At 39.5% G+C, this 17,716-nt stretch overlaps 1 long non-coding RNA gene and 1 pseudogene across 1 annotated transcript in view; one reads left to right on the plus strand and one right to left on the minus strand.

Annotated features, from left to right (window-relative positions):
- Positions 1-435: 435 nt before the first annotated feature.
- LOC115306906 lies at positions 436-2,103 on the minus strand (annotated as a pseudogene).
- A 189-nt stretch (positions 2,104-2,292) lies between these two features.
- Positions 2,293-17,716, plus strand: part of LOC115306907 — a 45,996-nt gene continuing 30,572 nt past the window's right edge. Inside the window, exon 1 of the long non-coding RNA XR_003915489.1 lies at positions 2,293-2,451. This is a non-coding gene — a long non-coding RNA (uncharacterized LOC115306907). The remainder of the gene's footprint in view (positions 2,452-17,716) is intronic.

Genomic DNA, 17,716 nt, shown 5'->3' on the forward strand with positions numbered 1-17,716 from the left:
AAAGCTGAAGGATTACTGCCACCCTCTGCCCCTAAAAGACCATGGCACAAAACACTCTTCCTCATGTGGCCCGTTAATACTGGGGGAGAGCCTCCCCAGCCTCCCCACCATCCCCTCACTGGCCTGGACACAGGAAGCTAAGTTGTTTGGGGAGGGGGTGAAGTGGCTGATGGGGAAGGACATAAGTCGGGACATCTTTGGTGTAAAGACTCCCCCACCCACCCAATAGGCCACAGTGGAAATGTGCAGGGCCACAAAAGTGGTGCTGCCTTTGCCCACAGACTGATTTTTTTTAACTTTCAAAACATTTTATTTTGCCTGAATTTCATGTGGCACAAAAGTATTACATGCATATACCTGTCACCCAGATAGAAGGCTCTTTCCATTCTTAAGGCCAACTTTACTCAGAGGTAAATAAATAAGAAACAAAGTATATTCTGTATATTGCATATAGAAAATTTTCCTTTATAAGAGCAAAAATATTTAGGCATGTTATATTTAGTGTAGCTTAGCACTCCAGTTTATGTTGATAACTTTAGTTATTTGGAGTTACATCACAGAAGAACTCAATAAACAGCAGATAGTTTAACTCTTGATTAAGGACAACACATCTGACAGGCTTGTTGTTTTTTTCTTGTATTTTTTTTAAAGATACTCCACTTGTAAATTCAAGTTTGGTTGGCCCTTTTTAATCTTTTTGCTCAACATTTTGAACGCTTCCATTTTTTTCATTTTGTAGAGCCTTCGAACTTTGTCTCTCTCATTTTCTACTGTCAAATTCTTGTTTCCTAACAGCATACTTAGCTGGTACTTATCCATGTTTTTCTTATGCGTTTCCATTTGATGATTTCTTTTTCTTTTTCTTTGGAATAGTAATGAAGTTCACACTTTCGCTATGCTGTTCCAGCTGAGCTGGTCACCTCTGTAGTGTTCTTCAGACAAAGCCTGGTCAATGCTATGTTGTAACATTGCTACAATGTACATAGCTTCTGGAAACCGTGATCAATTTGTTCTTCGGCCAAAGGCTGGTTAACTTTTCTAAATTGCTTCCTGAGCCTTTCCTCTTCATCTATGTAGAGATGTTTCAGATTACCAAGGCATCCATCTGTGAACTGGGATTCCTATGAGGTTTGAACTTTCTTTCCCTTCTGTAGCAATTTCTTGTAATTTTGCTGAATCTTCAGTTTTCTTGAAATGCAAAGCCTATCCATCAAGAATGCTCCCTGCAAAAGAAAGCGAATGTTTAGGCCACCAAATCCTTTGTTTAAATTTGTTATTCCTGAATCTGATGAAAAACTCTTTGTCACAAGTTCCAAACTCCCTGTCCACCACCTTGCTGCCACCGTTCTAGCACTGTGGGACATTAACCGTGTCCAAAGTCCTGCTTCTTTCACTTAACATTATGGGATGAAATTCTTCTGAGTTTTTAAACATTCTTCCAAAGTGTGATTTTTTTCCCCTCATGCCTACAAAATGTGCAATCAAAGGACTGATCCCTTATTTACACATTTCCTTACTGGAAACATTTAATTTTTTTCTACTATAAATAACCTTATAGTGAACATCCATCCTCTATTTGTATTTGTATAGGACCTATTTCTAGAAGTAATTTTTGGTTCAAATCATATGCACATTTGAAGACCCTTGTGACATAATGTCAGTGTTTTCTGCAAAACTTGAAACAGTTGACATTCACCAGCACTGAGAGTAAGGACTGGAAATAAAATTTTAAAGACAGGTAAGTAGTTAGATCCTAGCTACCTAAAATTGCATATTTTATTAGATTGTTCAGAAAGGACAACACCTCTCGAATTATATTCAGCCTTTTCCACCACCCCCATGGGATTCATTCCATCTAGTGAATGTCTACAATGTCCTATGCTGTCTGCGTGCTTGACTTTGGGAATAGCAGTGAAGGAGATGGGGATAGGCAAAAACAATAAAAACAGAACAGGAAATAACACCATGTGAAGAATGTTCTGAGAAAGACAATACAGCTGCTGCAGTGGAACCAAAGAAGGTCACCTAACCTGAACTTGAGAGGTCATGAGAAGCTTCCTCAAGGAAATAAAGGCCAAATGAATCTTGAAGGATGAACAGGTGTTAGGTATAATGCCAAGAATAAGCATTATGTTAGCCCCACTGTGACCACAGAAATCTGAAGAGATTTTTTCCATTCTTTCTTGAAAGTCTGACATCATCACTGATGGTATTGTGACACCTTAAGGAGTACTGGGAGGGCAAGAAAACATTTGTAGCTGGAGTTCACCTTTTCTAGGTTTGCCCAAGCACGCTTCGTCTCTGTATCTGACTCAGACTGGCCTGGCTTCTGCTGTTCACCCACCTTTCCCCCTCATCTGGGATCCTGCATGGCCCATGCAAGTCTGTTATGTTAACTAATGGGATCACCATGACTGGCTGGAGTTATTTTCCAGGGCTGCTATCTTTGAGGTAGTTTGATTGTTTCCTTCATATATGCTGTTAAGTGTTGCATTCGTACTTGGCTCTGGGCTTAAGTCTGTATCTAGAAGCCAGACCTGGGTTCTTTATGTCTGACAATTCAAGAAGATGACAAAAACCTCATAGATAAGTTCACGAATTCAATATGGTTTGAGACCACACACTTCCGTGTCTATGGAGAAGTGAATAGTTATAAATTATACTTGCTGTGTAGAACTTTGTCGCTAGGGCTATAGATCAGGAGGACTGGGATAGGTGTCTCTCTCCACTCTTCTTCCCCAAAACCTAGATCATAGACCAGCAGGACTTCGAGGGGCAAAACAACATGATGCATAGTTAAAAGTCTCAGCTCTAGCATCAGAGCACTTGGCTTCTTCCCACTATGGCTTCTTACAAACTGTGTGACCACCGCCAAGTCTTTGAAGCTTCTAGATATTAATAAGATATTACACAATTAGGTATTAATACCTTCTGTAGTATGTATAACCTAAGCTGCCATATTGAGAAGAACCCCCCCAAAATACATGGCTTCAACAATGTTAAAGTTTATTTCTCTCACACGAAACATCTCAGACTTAGATGGCATGACTGATTAGGCAACTAAGCCACCCTCAAAAATGAGGCCTTCATCTCTGAGTCCAAGGTGCCCCCCGATTTGGCCATGACTGCATGCCAACCAATGATAAGGGAAGCAAAGGAGCAAATGGAGCATACACCTGTCCCTTTTAAGGGCACAACCTAGAAATGACACACTTGATTTCTGCTCACATTCTCGTGATCGGAATTTGGTCACATGGCCCTGCCTAGCTATACAAGAAGCTGGGAAATGTCACTGGCCGTGCAACCATGTGCTTGACAAAACTCAGGCTTTCTGTGATAAAAGAAGAAAAGGAAAATCGATATTGGCGGTCAACTGGCAGCATCTGCTGCACTGACCTCATTGGGTTGTCTCAAGGAGTAGAAGAGTTGGCGTGCACCATAGGTGTTAGTGATCAGCGTTTCTCAGTATTGCTCTTGAGCCTTACATGGCTCTTTGATGGACTGCTACAGCCTGAGGAAATATAGCAAACTTTGCATTAGCGTATTATATTATAGCCATGCCTACAGAGTGTGCTATAGTGAAAAGACTGCCTCTGGCCACAGCAAGTGTAGTTCTGGGTCCCCATTGTGATTAACAGTTAGGCCACTGCCCTAAAGAAACCAAACCTTCTTGCTCCACACTGCCATCACCTCAAACATATTTTATTTGTTTATTTAGTAAGCATTATATCATTCCTACTATGTCCAGGTTCTGCTCTAAAGGCGTTTCCCAATATTAACCTATCTTATCCTTACAACAACCCCATAAAGGATGAACTCTTATTATCTTCACTCTACATATGACATTGAGATATGGAAAGACTAAGTAACCTCTTAGAATGCCTGGGTGGCTCTGTCATTAAGCATCTGACTTCAGCTCAGGTCATGACCTCGCAAGTGGTGAGTTCAAGTCCCACATTGAGTAAACATGAGCCCCACTTTGGGTAAGCTTGAGCCCTGCTTTGGGTGAGCTCTAGCCCCACTCCATGTAAAAACATGAGCCCCAGGGGAGCCCTGCTTTCTCTCTTGCTCTCCCTCTCTCTGCCCCTCATGTGGGACCTCTCTCTCTCTCTCTCTCTCTCTCTCTCTCTACCTCTGTCCATCACTCACTTGCACCCTTTTCTCTCAAAAAAGAAAAGAAAGACTAAGTAACCTCCTAAACTCACATAGCTAATTAGTGGTGGAGCCAGGATTCAAACCAGGCTCTGGAGGTTAAATCTCAATTTCAGCATTGTTCTGCCTACCACAAAGCAAGCAGAAATACAGAAGGATATGAGGTGAGTGTCTCACATTGTTAGAACACAACTGAAGTGAGGAGATGTTAATATGGCATGGGTGGGAATAGGGAGACCCTAGGCTTGCCTTGTCCCTTGAACACAGCTAGATAAAAACAAAATCATTTTGAGCACCCAAGAAATCAATCTGAGAATTTAGAGTAAAACTGAACAACTGGAGGTGGAAAAAAAGTCACCACATCACAGAAGGTAAGAATTGCAGAAAGTTGATTTGGTGGAGGGAAGAGCTGTGGAGGTTGCAATGGGGAGGGAGCCCTGATCACAGAAGAGCAAGAAGAAGAGAGAGAGTTGTAGGGAGAGGAAGTATGAGGGGGTAACTGCACAAGAAAAACTCTTCCCCCAAATCACTGGGAAAAAGAGAGGGGCTGAATATCACAGGTTTTTATAAAGAGTGGAGTCTGAAGTTTCAGAAGCCCACACCATTGCCAGGGTTGTACTTTGTGGGGCTCTAGGGGGAAGGAGGGTGGAGACCAGAGAGCAGGCATCATGGTCTGAAGATACCCTGGGTTGCATGGGAAGAGGCATTTCCCCTGTTTGGAGGGTATTTGGGAGAGGGGGCATGACCTCTGCAGGGGCAAAAGACCTGGTGGGCATCACTGAGCTGCCCTGTTCACTAAAATATCACAGTAAAATTCACAAAATACAAAGACAAGGAAAGAATCCTGAAAGCAGTAAGTGGGGGAAGTCCTTAACCTGCAAGTGAAGACAGATCAAGTTCTCAGCAGATCTGTCCCCAGAAACTTGGCAGGCCAGAAGGGAGTGGCAGGATATATTCAATGTGCTGAATGGGAAAAATATACAGTCAAGAATGCTTTATCCAGCAAGGCCTCATTCAGAATAGAAGAAGAGATAAAGGGCATCCCAGACAAACAAAAACTAAAGGAGTATGTGACCACCAAACCAGTCCTGCAAGAAATATTTGAATGGGGGGTGGCGGGGAGAGGAGGAGACCAAAGGCTACAAAGACTAGAATGAACAGAGAACATTACCAGAAACATCAACTTTACAGGCAACACAATGGCACTAAATTCATGTCTATCAAAAATCACTCTGAATATAAATGAACTAAACACTCCAATCAAAAGGCATAGGATATCAGAATGAATTTTAAAGAACAAAACATAAGACCCACCTTGGAAGCCTGGGTGGGTCATTTGGTTAAACATCTGACTCTTGATTTCAGCTTAGGTCATGATCTCAGAGTCGTGAGATCAAGCCCCATGTCAGGCTCCACGCTGAGTATGGGTCTCACTGCCCCTCTCCCTGACTCATGCGCTCGCTCTCTCTCTCTCTCTCTCTCTCTCTCTCTCTCAAAAAAAAAAATGACCCATCTATATGCTGCCTACAAGAGACTCATTTTAGACCTAAAGACACCTGCAGACTGAAAGTGAGGGGATGGAGAACCATCTATTATATTAATGGACATCAAAAGAAAGCCAGAGTAGCCATACTGATATCAAAAAAAAAAACTAGATTTTAAACCAAAGACTGTAACAAAAGATGAAGAAGAACATTATGTCATAATTAAGGGGTCTACCCATCAAGAACATCTAACAATTGTAACTATTTATGCCCCCACCTTGAAACACAAATATATGTCGATCACAAACATGAAGAAACTCAATGATAATAATGCAATAATGGGGGCCTCCTAAGTGGCTCAACTTAAGCATCTGACTTGATTTTGGCTCAGATCATGCTCTCACAGTTGTGAGATCAAGCCCCACTTCATCTGACTTGATTTTGGCTCAGATCATGCTCTCACAGTTGTGAGATCAAGCCCCACTTCATGCTCCATGGTGAGCATGGAGTCTGCTTAAGATTCCCTTTCCCTCTCCCAAAGCCCCTCCCCCACTCACACCCTGTGTTCTCTCTCTCTCCCTCTTTCTCTCTCTCTCTCTCTCTCAAAAAAAAATAATACAATAATAGTAGGGGGCTTTAACCTCCCACTTAAATTAATGGACAGATCATCTAAATAGGAAATCAACAAGGAAATAATGACTTTGAATGACACACTAGATCAGATGGACTTAGCACATATATTCAGAACATTTTATCCTAAAGCAGCAGAATACACATTCTTTTCAAGTGAATAGGGAACATTCTCCAGAATAGATCACACAATGGGTCACAAATCAACCCTCAACAAGCACCGTAAGATTGAGATCATACCATGCAGATTTTCAGACAAGAACACTCTGAAACTTGAAGTCCATTACAAGAAAAAGATTTGGAAAGACTACAAATACATGGAGGGTAAAGAACATCCTACTAAGAAATGTAACAGAGGATCATGGGGATGAGAAGGAGGGGAAAAGAGTTAGGGAGAAAGAGGGAGACAAATCATGAGAGACTCTTGAATACTGAAAACAAACTGAAGCCTGAAGGGGGATGGGGAAAGAGAAATGGGGGTGATGGTCATGGAGGAGGGCACTTGTGGGGAAGAGCACTGGGTGTTATATGGAAACCAACTTGACAATAAACCTATAAATAAATTCAAAAAAAGAACATCCTACTAAAGAATGAATGCATTAAAGGAAGATAAGAAGAAATAAAAATTACATGGAGGCAAATGAAAACATGAAAGTCTAAAATCTTTGGGATGCAGCAAAGGCAGTCCTAGGATTGCAATACCTCAAGAAAAGTCTCAAATACACAGCCTAAATTTACATCCAAAAGAGTTAGAAAAGGAACAGCAACTAAAGTCTAAATTCATCAGAAGAAGAGAAATAAAGATTAGAGCAGAAATAAATGATATAGAAAGAAACAAACCAAAAAACCTCACAGTAGAATAGATCAATGAAACTAAGAGCTGGTTCTTTGAAATAATTAATAAAATTGATAAATTCCTAACTAGACTTATCATAAAGAAAAGAGAAAGAACCCAAAAGAAAAAATCATGAATGAAAGAGGAGAGATCACAGCCAACACTACAGAAATACAAACAATTATAAGAGAATATTGTGAAAAACTATATTCCAAGAAACTGGACAATCTGGAAAAAATGGACAAATTCCTAGAAACATACAAACTACCAAAGCTGAAACAGGAAGAAATAGAAAATTTGATCAGACCCATAACCAGAAAAGAAATTGAATCATTAATAAAAAATGTCCCAACAAACAAAAGTCCAGGGCCAGATAGCTTCCCAGGGAATTCTACCAAATATTTAAAGAATAGTTAACACCTATTCTTCTCAAATTGTTCCAAAAAATAGAAATGGAAGGAAAACTTCCAAACTCCTTCTATGAGGCCAGCATTACCTTGATTCTAAAACTAGACAAGGACCCCAACAAAAAGAAGAATTACAGACCAATATCCCTGATGAATATGGATGCAAAAACTCTCAAGAAGATAATAGCAAATTGAATCAAACAGTACATTAAAATAATTATTCACCACGATCAAGTGGGATTTATTCCTGGGTTTCAGGGATGGTTCAATATTCACCAATCAATCGAGATGGTATACCACATTAATAAAAGAAAAGATAAGAATGATATGATCCTCTTAATAGATGCATAGTAAGCATTTGACAAAATACATCATCTATTCTTGATGAAAACCCTCAACCAGTAGTGGTAGGTGGACCATACTTAAACATCATAAGGACCATATACAAAAGACCCACAACTAATATCACCCTCAATGGGGAAAAACTGAGAGCTTTTCCACTATGGTCAGGAACAGGATGGGGATGTTCACTCTCACCATTACTAGTTAACATAATATTGAAGTCTTAACCTCAGCAATCAGACAACAAAAAGAAATAAAGGACATCCAGATTGGCAAAGGAGAAGTCAAACTTTCATTATTTTCAGACAATGTGATACTCTATGTAGAAAACCAAAAAACTCTACCTAAAGATTGTTAGAACTAATACATGAATTCAGCAAAGACACAGGATATAAAATTAACATACAGAAATTTGTTGCATTTCTACACACCAATAATGAAGTAGCAGAAAAAGAAATTAAGAAGTTCATGCCATTTACAATTGCATCAAAAACCATAAGATAACTAGAAATAAACCTAACCAAAGAGGTAAAAGATCTGTACTCTAAAGACTATGGAACACTTATGAAAGACATTGAAAAAGATACAAAGAAATGGAAAAACATTCCATGTTCATGAATTGGAAAAACAGATATTTAACAAAATGTCTATACTACCCAAAGTTACACATTAAATGCAATTCCTATCAAAATACAACCAGCATCTTTCACAGAGCTAGAACAAACAATCCTAAAATTTGTGTGGAACCACAAAAGATCTTGAATAGCCAAAGTAATCCTGAAAAAGAAAAGAAAACCTGAAGACATCAGGATTCTGGACTTCAAGCTACATTACAAAGCTCTAGTCATCAAGACAATATTGTGCTCACACACACACACACACACACACACACACACACACCCCAAAACAAAGCCAAAGAAAAAAGACACATAGATCAATGGAAAAGAATAGAAAACCCAGAATGGACCCACAAATTATATGGTCAACTAATCTTTGACAAAGCAAGAAAGAATATGCAGTGGAAAAAAGTCTCTTCTACAAATGGTGTTGGGAAAACTGTACAGCAACATGCAGAAGAATGAAATTGGGCCACATTTTTTTACACTGTACCTAAAAATAAATTCAACATGGATGAAATATCTAAATGTGAGACAGGAAAACTTCAAAATCCTAGAGGAGAACACAGGCCTTGGCTGCATTAACTTCTTACCAGGCACATCACTGGAGGCATGGTAAAGGCATGGTGAACAAAAGCAAAAATGAATTTTGGTGACTTCATCAATATAAAAAGCTTCTGCACAGTGAAGGAAATAAGCAACAAAACTAAAAAGCAGCCTATACAATAAGAGAATGTATTTGCAAATGATGTATCTGATAAAGGGCTAGTATCTAAAATCTATAAAGAACTTATCAAACTCAACACCCAAAAAACAAATAATCTAGTTAAGAAATGGTCAGAAAACATGAACAGACATTTTCCAAAGAGGACATCCAGATGACTAACAGACACATGAAAAGATGCTCAGTGTCACTCATCAGGGAAATACAAATCAAAACCACAATGAGATACCATTGCACACCTGTCAAAATGGCTAAAATTGACAACACAAGGAACAACAGGTGTTGGTGAGGATGTGGAGAAAGGGGAACCCTCTTGCACTGTTGGTGGGAATGCAAACTGGTTACAGCCACTTTAGAAAACAGTATGGAGTTTCCTTAAAAAGTTAAAAATAGAACTACCCTACAATCCAGCAATTGCACTACTAGGTAATGACCCAAAGGATAAAAAATACGGATTTGAAGGGGGTACATGCACCCCAATATTTATAACAGCATTATCAACAATAGCCAAACAATGGAAAGAGTCAATTATCCATTGACTGATGAATGAATAAAGAAGATGTGCAACACACACACACACACACACACACACACACACACACACACTGGAATATTACTCAGGCATCAAAAAATATGAAATCTTGCCATATACAACAGTATGGATGGAGATAGAGTGTATTATGCTAAGTGAAATCTGTCCATCAGAGAAAGACAAATATCATATAAGAAATTAAACACTTGGAAATATTGGCGGGGGTGGGGGGGGGAGAGGGAAACAAACTATAAGAATCTCTTAATGATAGAGAACCAACTGAAGGTTGATGGAGGGACCTGGCAGGGGAATGGGCTAGATGGGTAATGGTATTAAGGAGGGCACTTGTTGTGATAAGCACTGAGTGTTGTAAGTGATGAACCTCTAAATTCTTCTGAAACCAATATTGCACTGTATGTCAACAAACTAGAACTTAAATAAAAATTTGAAGAAGAAAAAAAAACACAACTGAAGCATTTTATCACCTCTGACCACCTGCAAACCTGGCTTTCTGGTCTAAACCAATCGTGAAACCCATATAATTGAGAGACACCACAAGAATATGACATTTCAGAGTGTCTTTGAAAGAAAGAGTGGGAAGTAGTTGTGATATAAGAGCATTACAGGCCTAGGGAACCATATGGGATTGAGGAGTAGCCAAAGAAGATAAAAAGAATATCAATGAAGATGGGGCTTGTAGAGGCAGTGAGGATTCAAGGAGAGGAGGAAGATCCTTAGACATTTCTTCATCCTGAGAGCAAAGGACAGCCAGAGCCTCAAACTTTGAAGATAGTAGAATGAATATCCCTAAGAAAATATGTCCATTGAAAGACTTACTTTCCACCAGGCAAGAGATTCCATTGACCTGTATTGTCACTTACATGAAACTCCTGCTCTAGGGTATGTGGAAATAAACAGATTCAATTCTGAGACATTGTGACATAAGCTAACGTCTTCCTATGGTGTCAAGTGTCAAAAGCAATTGCTTCATGCAATCTAAAAGCAAAAGTCTATTTACTTTCTTAAAATATAAAACTTTAAAATATAGTATGCAATATATGCATTATGTGTTATTGTCTAGCTTACTTTCCACCAGCTGTTGTTCCAATTTTGCCCCATTTATCCTTACTAGTCCTCCATCTTTGTCCCCTGCCTTATCTTTCTCTCATTCTACTTTGTGAGCACTAGCTTAATTTTCTGCTAGCTTACACTGGGATTACACCTTTCCCAGTTCTGTCCCACTCAATATTCTAAATATTAGTCAAGAGCCATCACTAATACTTTCCTCCTCCCTGGCCTCTGACATTTCAACTACTTGATGGGTGAATTATAGTTGATTCACTAACAAAATTTTCAAAGGGTACAGTTCTTTCACTGAATGCCCTTTTAATCTCTGCCTTCTCAAAGTATAGAAGTCACATTGCTCAGCCTCTGAGGCTGAAGTTTACTATGTTGCCTTCTCAGGAAGGCCTTCTTCCTCACCTCTCTTAGTGTTACCACCTCCTGCAGTGTTCCCCATCATTTATTTTATGATGCTTTATATTTCCCTGCTTTATATTTTCCCCAGGATCCTTCTTACCTTCTAACATAATACAGAGCTGACTTAAATTGCATAACATATATTTCTCCACACTAGAATAGAAGCTTCATGATGAAGGTGGGTTTTTGCTTTGTTTTTGTTTTTCAGCACCTGGAGTTTTATAGCACTCAGTAGGTGTTTGACCATCATTGACTAAATGAATCAACAAATACATTAATAAGCGGGTGAACTAATAATACCAGGATAAACTATATGACAAGCAGAGTAGGTAACAGTTTGCCTTAAGGTATTTGATAAGATCCCTTGTTCAAATACATTATATCCTCTTGTTTCATTTTTAAATATATTTTTCTTTAGGATATGAAAGCTTTCGCATATTTAGGAGTCTTCTTTAAAAAAGAAATGTATTCCAACCATCATGAACCTTCTGATAATGATGTGCCAGGAAGAACACATCACTTCTGAGCCATTCCCACCAAAAATGCATAACCTGAATCTAATCATGAGGAAACATCAGGCAAATTCAAATTGAAGGGCATTCTGTAAAATCATTGGTCTGTACTTTTTAAAATATCAAGAAAAGGAAAGATAAAGACTAAGAACTGTCCTGATTTAAAGAAGACTAGTGGATGCCAATTAAGTATAAAGCATATTCCTGGATTGGATCTAGAATGAGGAGAAAGGCTTAAAGAATATTATTGGGGTAATTTATAAAATTTAATATAGGCTATAAATTTAATATGAATAATAGCATTGTATCAATGTTAAAATTCCTGGTTTTGATCATTGCACTCTGGTTATTTAAGAGGATGCTTTGTTCTTAGAAAACACATGTTGAAGTATTTAGTGGTAAAGAGGCATGATGTCTGCAACTCACTATCAAATGGCTCAGAAAAAAAAAACATATACATATACACATACTAATAAAGCAAGAAAGCAAATGATAAAACAAATAGGGGAAAATGTAAGAAATTACTGAATCTGGGTAAAGGGTGAATGCGAGTTATTTATATTGTTTTTGTAACTTTCTGCAATTTTAATATTATATCAAAGTAAACATTTACCAGGAAAAAAGGAAATACATTCCTAGGAGGGGTCATTATACATATTTCCTCAGGTAATATCTTAGTCATAAGTTATACAGGAGTTGACTAAGACTCAGAATGGGACCCAGTTTAGACCTTATGTTGGGGTGAAGAAGTAGCAAGAGCAAAAAAAAAAGGAAGATGAAGAGGAAATGGAAGCCATTTAATTCAAACTTTACCTATGTCGCAGTCTTGCCTTGGACCAGTGATTTTTTGTGGGAACAAATTAAGATACCAAAAGTAAAGAACTATGTTCAAAAGTAAGAAGACATAAACAATCAGGCTACATAGAGAAATGGCCATATGATTCTCTTACGTCTTACATACATTATAAGATATAATGGATTGGTACTTATGAAATCCTGAGATCATCCAAGAAAACCTACTGTAAGCTTACCTTGTATTATTGTCCTGAAGTAAGGAATTACTTGCCAATGATCATTTGTTTTTGACTTTTCAATTACTGTATAATTAGTTCATCTAAGTGTAGTAAATATCAGCTGTTATCTTCAAAACAGGCTCTGATTTTATGGCTGCCTTTGATGGTGTTTGGAACAAGACTGATAATGCTGGTGATCACACTGCCAGGTTTAGAGATTATTCTGTTTATTGTTCCATTAACAGGAACCCTGACAAGAAAAGTCCTGATGTCTGAAGTTAATTAAGTGTGGAAGACTCACCCTACATATAACAATATGCATTCCCTAAACAGACTAACCTCTGATATCCAAGTGTCTGTAGTAAAAATCAATCATAAAGTAAATCTCGAGCAAAGAAAAGTATCATGATATTGGACAGGGATTGAGGCAGCCGAAGCTCACAACAAACAAGGTTAAATGTCAGTCATTAAGACTCCTCCTCATGCCACAACAATTCTACAGGGAGCATCACAGTTGAAAGATCTAACAGTGGCTAACCACAGGCTGCATGGACAGGGAACTCAACATCCACTATGGACAGAAACATTGCATTGGGCTGGGGACAGAGGAGGTATATATTTGTACCAGGAAAAGTATATACCCTTCTTACATTGTATTCCTTCCTGTTATTACTTTTTGTTCCTTCCAAACATACCAACACAAAAGCCCCATATCCTTAAAGTGAAAAAAAATTACTTGTAACTGTCAGAAATATTACATAACATGAAACACAATAGTCTATGAAATCAGCCACATAAATTATGAAACCAAAGTGAAAGTTCTAGTTGTTCTGTGCCAGTGTTTAAAAGAAAGGGGGGAGAAAGGCATATTTGTGAAGAAAAAAACAAGAAAACAGAAAATATTGTGTGCTCGGGCATGTGAAAAGCCCTATCTACACCATGTTAGATTATCCACACACTCCATTCCCAACCATTTTAGCCACCCTTTTAACATGTTTATGAATATAGGAAATGAAAAGCCAATCAAAACATTGTAACCACAGCCAATATTTGTAGCAAACACTCCTTCCCTCCAAAGCATTAAAAATTTGTGGATGTGGGGCCAGGAAGGCTGAATCATAATTAAATTCAGATGTGCTGTTATTTAATACTCTTGTGGCTCTAAAAGAAATGATGACCTGGGGTCAAAGCTAGTGTCTCCCTAAGAGGCCAAGCCACACAGTTAGACTGAGGGCAAATGTAGCTGTGGGAACCTGGCTGCAAAGGGAGGTTTAAGAGGAACTAAAAGATAAGGGTGAGTTGATGGAGATTAAATAGTCTGTCCTCATCAGAGAAAAAAATGAAGGATGAAGGGTGGGGAAGGGAGAGAGAGAGAGGGAAAGAAAAAAAGAAAGAAAGAAAGAAAGAGAGAGAGAGAGAGAGAGAGAGAGAGAGAGAGAGAGAGAGGGAAGGAAGGAAGGAAGGAAGGAAGGAAGGAAGGAAGGAAGGAAGGAAGGAAGGAAGGAAGAAAAAGAAAAGATTTGGGAAAATAGACAGCACTCAAGACTCAACTTGGGTGGCTCAGTCAGTTGAGCGTCTAACTTTGGTTTCAGCTCAGGTCTTTATTTCACAGTTCATGAGTTGCAGCTTCACATCGGGCTCTGCACTGATGGTGCTGGGCCTGCTTGAGATTCTCTCTCTCTCTCTCTCTCTCTCTCTCTGTGACCCTCTCCCACTTGCACTCAAGTGTGCCCTCCCTCTCTCTAAATAAATAAACTTTAATTTTTTTAATGTTTATTTTTGAGAGAGAGAGGAGACAGAGCACAAGCAGGAAAGGGGCAGAGAGAGAGGGAGACACAGAATCTGCAACAGGCTCCAGGCTCTGGGCTGTCGGCACAGAGCCTGACATGGGGCTTGAACTCACAAACCAAGATCATGACCTGAGCCAAAGTCAGATGCTTAACCCATTGAGTTACCCAGGTGACCCTAAATAGATAAACTTTAAAAAAAAAAAAAGCAGACAACATGGAAATGCTAAGGAAAGTACTATTTGTCTACAATAAAAAGATGGAATTTGTTCTAGCAAAGTCCAGAGAATGATGGCTAATGCAGGGTTAAAATGGAGAGGTGGAAGAAGCAATACCCAGCTACAAGAGACCTTTCTTTCCACTTAGAAAACTTACTTAGAGCAGCACTTACCTAGGAGATAACAGAGGGGAATATTGTGTTTCATCATACCTGGTTCTTTGCTAAACTGTGAGCGCCCAGGGCAGGCCTGACCTCAAAGCTGAAAACTATTTATTGACCAAGGACCCACAGGTTCTGTTTAACCAGCATACGGGTCTATGGACTTGTTCTTTCCCATCCCAGTGCTAGTTTTCAATCCTTGACTTGGAGCAATTAACAACTCCTGGCTTTCCCCTGGGCAAAACGAGTCAGTGAATTTTTTTTCTAATGTGTGTTCCATTGCCTAGCGAGGTAAGAAATACTTAACTTTTTTTTTTTTTTAAGCACTGGGGATTATTTTTCCCCCAGAGGAACATGAACAAGAAAGTAAGTGACGATGTGTCAATTAGCTAAAGGTAACTCTGGTCCCCAAAAGCCTTATGCAACCGGGTGAAGTTTAGAAAGAACTAACTCATGTTCCCTAATCCCAAGTCTGGGGGCAGGGCCACTGAAGAGATGCAGAAATGAGAATGGCTAGGTAAGTGTGACCTTTGTGAATGCAGTTCTTGGATCCTCGCCACTCCTGCTGGTCCTCCACCTCTACCCAATGCCTGTGGTTTCCTCTTTACAACAACAGTGGAAAACTGGAAACCCCTCCCTTCCTGCTGGGGTGTCAACACAGCTTTCGTCTTGCAGCCCAGATCACTGCTGCCAATGGCACCACCATTTAATGGTGCCACTTCTAAGGAGACCCTAGCACAGTCACTATGGTGACAGCCACATCCTCTTGTTTGATTGCCATGGCCTCCAACAATCTTTTGCTGCTCAGCCAAGTACCTCCCCTGACCCCTGCTAATGTGCCCACCACATAGGGAGTCCAACATCCCAGTTTTGCCTGGGACCAAGGTGTTTCCAGGGATGTAGGACTTTCAGTTCTAAAACAGGAAAGTCCCAGGCAAATCAGAACAGATCGGCATCCTGACACCACAGTAGTCACACTGCCACTGCCTCTGACTTGTGTCTTAGAATTCAAGGTGGAAACAGTGGAATCAGGAGCCTACTTCTGTCCTAAGGAAAACTGCTGGAGAAGTTTTTTCCTCCACCTTGAGGACACTCCTGGGTCCCCTGGAGAAATTCACACACCTCCATTTCCCTGCATGCAACTATGCAGGTCTAGAAGATGCACTTCTCTGCAGTCCATCCTCTCTGACCGTTCTCTTGTCCATCCTGCTCTTCCCAATGCCCTTATCTTTGGGGAAGACCTACCCTTACAACCAGAGTGATATGGCCTGTACTTTTAACTTGTGATTTCTGATGTGTGTGCAGCAAGATACCACTTAGAATTCTCTGTTTTTTCCACTTTAAAATCTGCTAATATGTTGTGTTAAATGTTAAAGAGTAGGGATACTTCCAGAGTATACTTGCAGGTATTTGCACATGTACCCCAATGTTCATAGCGGCACTTTCAACAATAGCCAAATCATGGAAAGAGCCTAAATGTCCATCACCTGATGAATGGATCAAGAAGATGTGGTATATATATACAATGGAGTACTATATGGCAATGAGGAAGAATGAAATATGGCCATTTGTAGCAAAGTGGATGGACCTTGAAGATGTCATGCTAAGCAAAATAAGTCAGGCAGAGAAGGATAGATACCATTCATAGGTCTAACAGGAGAGACTTGGCAGGGGACCATGGGGAGAAAAAGGGGGAAAGAGAGCAGGGAAGAGTGAGGGACACAGATCAAGGGAGACTACTGAATACTGAAAACGAACCATGGAATGAAGCGGGAGGGGGAGGGAGGGAGGGGGTGATGGTCATGGTGGGGGGCACTTGTGGGGAGAAGCACTGGGTGTTATATGGAAACCAATTTGACAATAAACTATTATAAAAACTAAAAACAAATCTTTTGAGGAGAAATTTCTTTTTTTAAATTTTAAAATTTATTTTTGAGAGTCACATCGTGAATGGGGGAGGGACAAAAAGAAAGGGAGACACAGAATCTGAAGCAGGCTCCAGGCTCTGAGCTGTCAGCACAAAGCCTGATGTGGGGCTCAAACCCATGAACTGTGAGATCATGACCTGAGCTGAAGTCAGACAACCAACGAACTGAGCCACCTAGGTGCCCCAAGGAGATATTTCTTAATGTCACCAAAAACTTAAAAAAAATCAAAATGGAAATTAATTTGCTGGTTTTTATAAAATCCACATATGTTATTTCAAATGCTTTAAAAAACAGAGAAAATCATATAAACTTAACCAAAAATATCTTACCAAATCCCACCACTCCAAGATAGCCACTGTTAATTTTTAATCAATTAGATAAAATTAATATTGTATATGTCCCTCTAGTTTTATCTATGCACATGTATGTGCTTAGATATAGAAGGCTTTAAATAAAAATGAAATATAATATATATGTTATATATAAATATCATGTATATATATATACCATACCTGTTTTCATTTATTAATGTGTCATAAATATCTTTCCATGTCAATAAATAATAATCTACATGATCATTTTTTTAAGTTTATTTATTTATTTAGAGAGAAAGGGAGAGAAAGAATGAGCACAAGCAGGGAGGGGCAGAGAGACAGAATCCCAAGCAGGCTCTGTGCTGAGTCCAACGAGGGGCTTGATCCCACAACAGGGGAGTTGGATCATGACCTGATCCGAAGTCAAGAGTTGGATGCTTCGCCTACTGAGCCACCCAGGTGCCACTACCTAGGCGATCGTTTTTAAAGGTTCCCTGGTATCCCATGGATGCTTACTGTAGGTGCTCTGTAGCTTGAGTAAGGACAGCAGACCTTTCTCAAGGAGAAACTGTTAAGAAAGC

The sequence above is a fragment of the Suricata suricatta genome, chromosome 11 (assembly GCF_006229205.1).
Source record: "Suricata suricatta isolate VVHF042 chromosome 11, meerkat_22Aug2017_6uvM2_HiC, whole genome shotgun sequence".
Taxonomy (NCBI): domain Eukaryota; kingdom Metazoa; phylum Chordata; class Mammalia; order Carnivora; family Herpestidae; genus Suricata; species Suricata suricatta.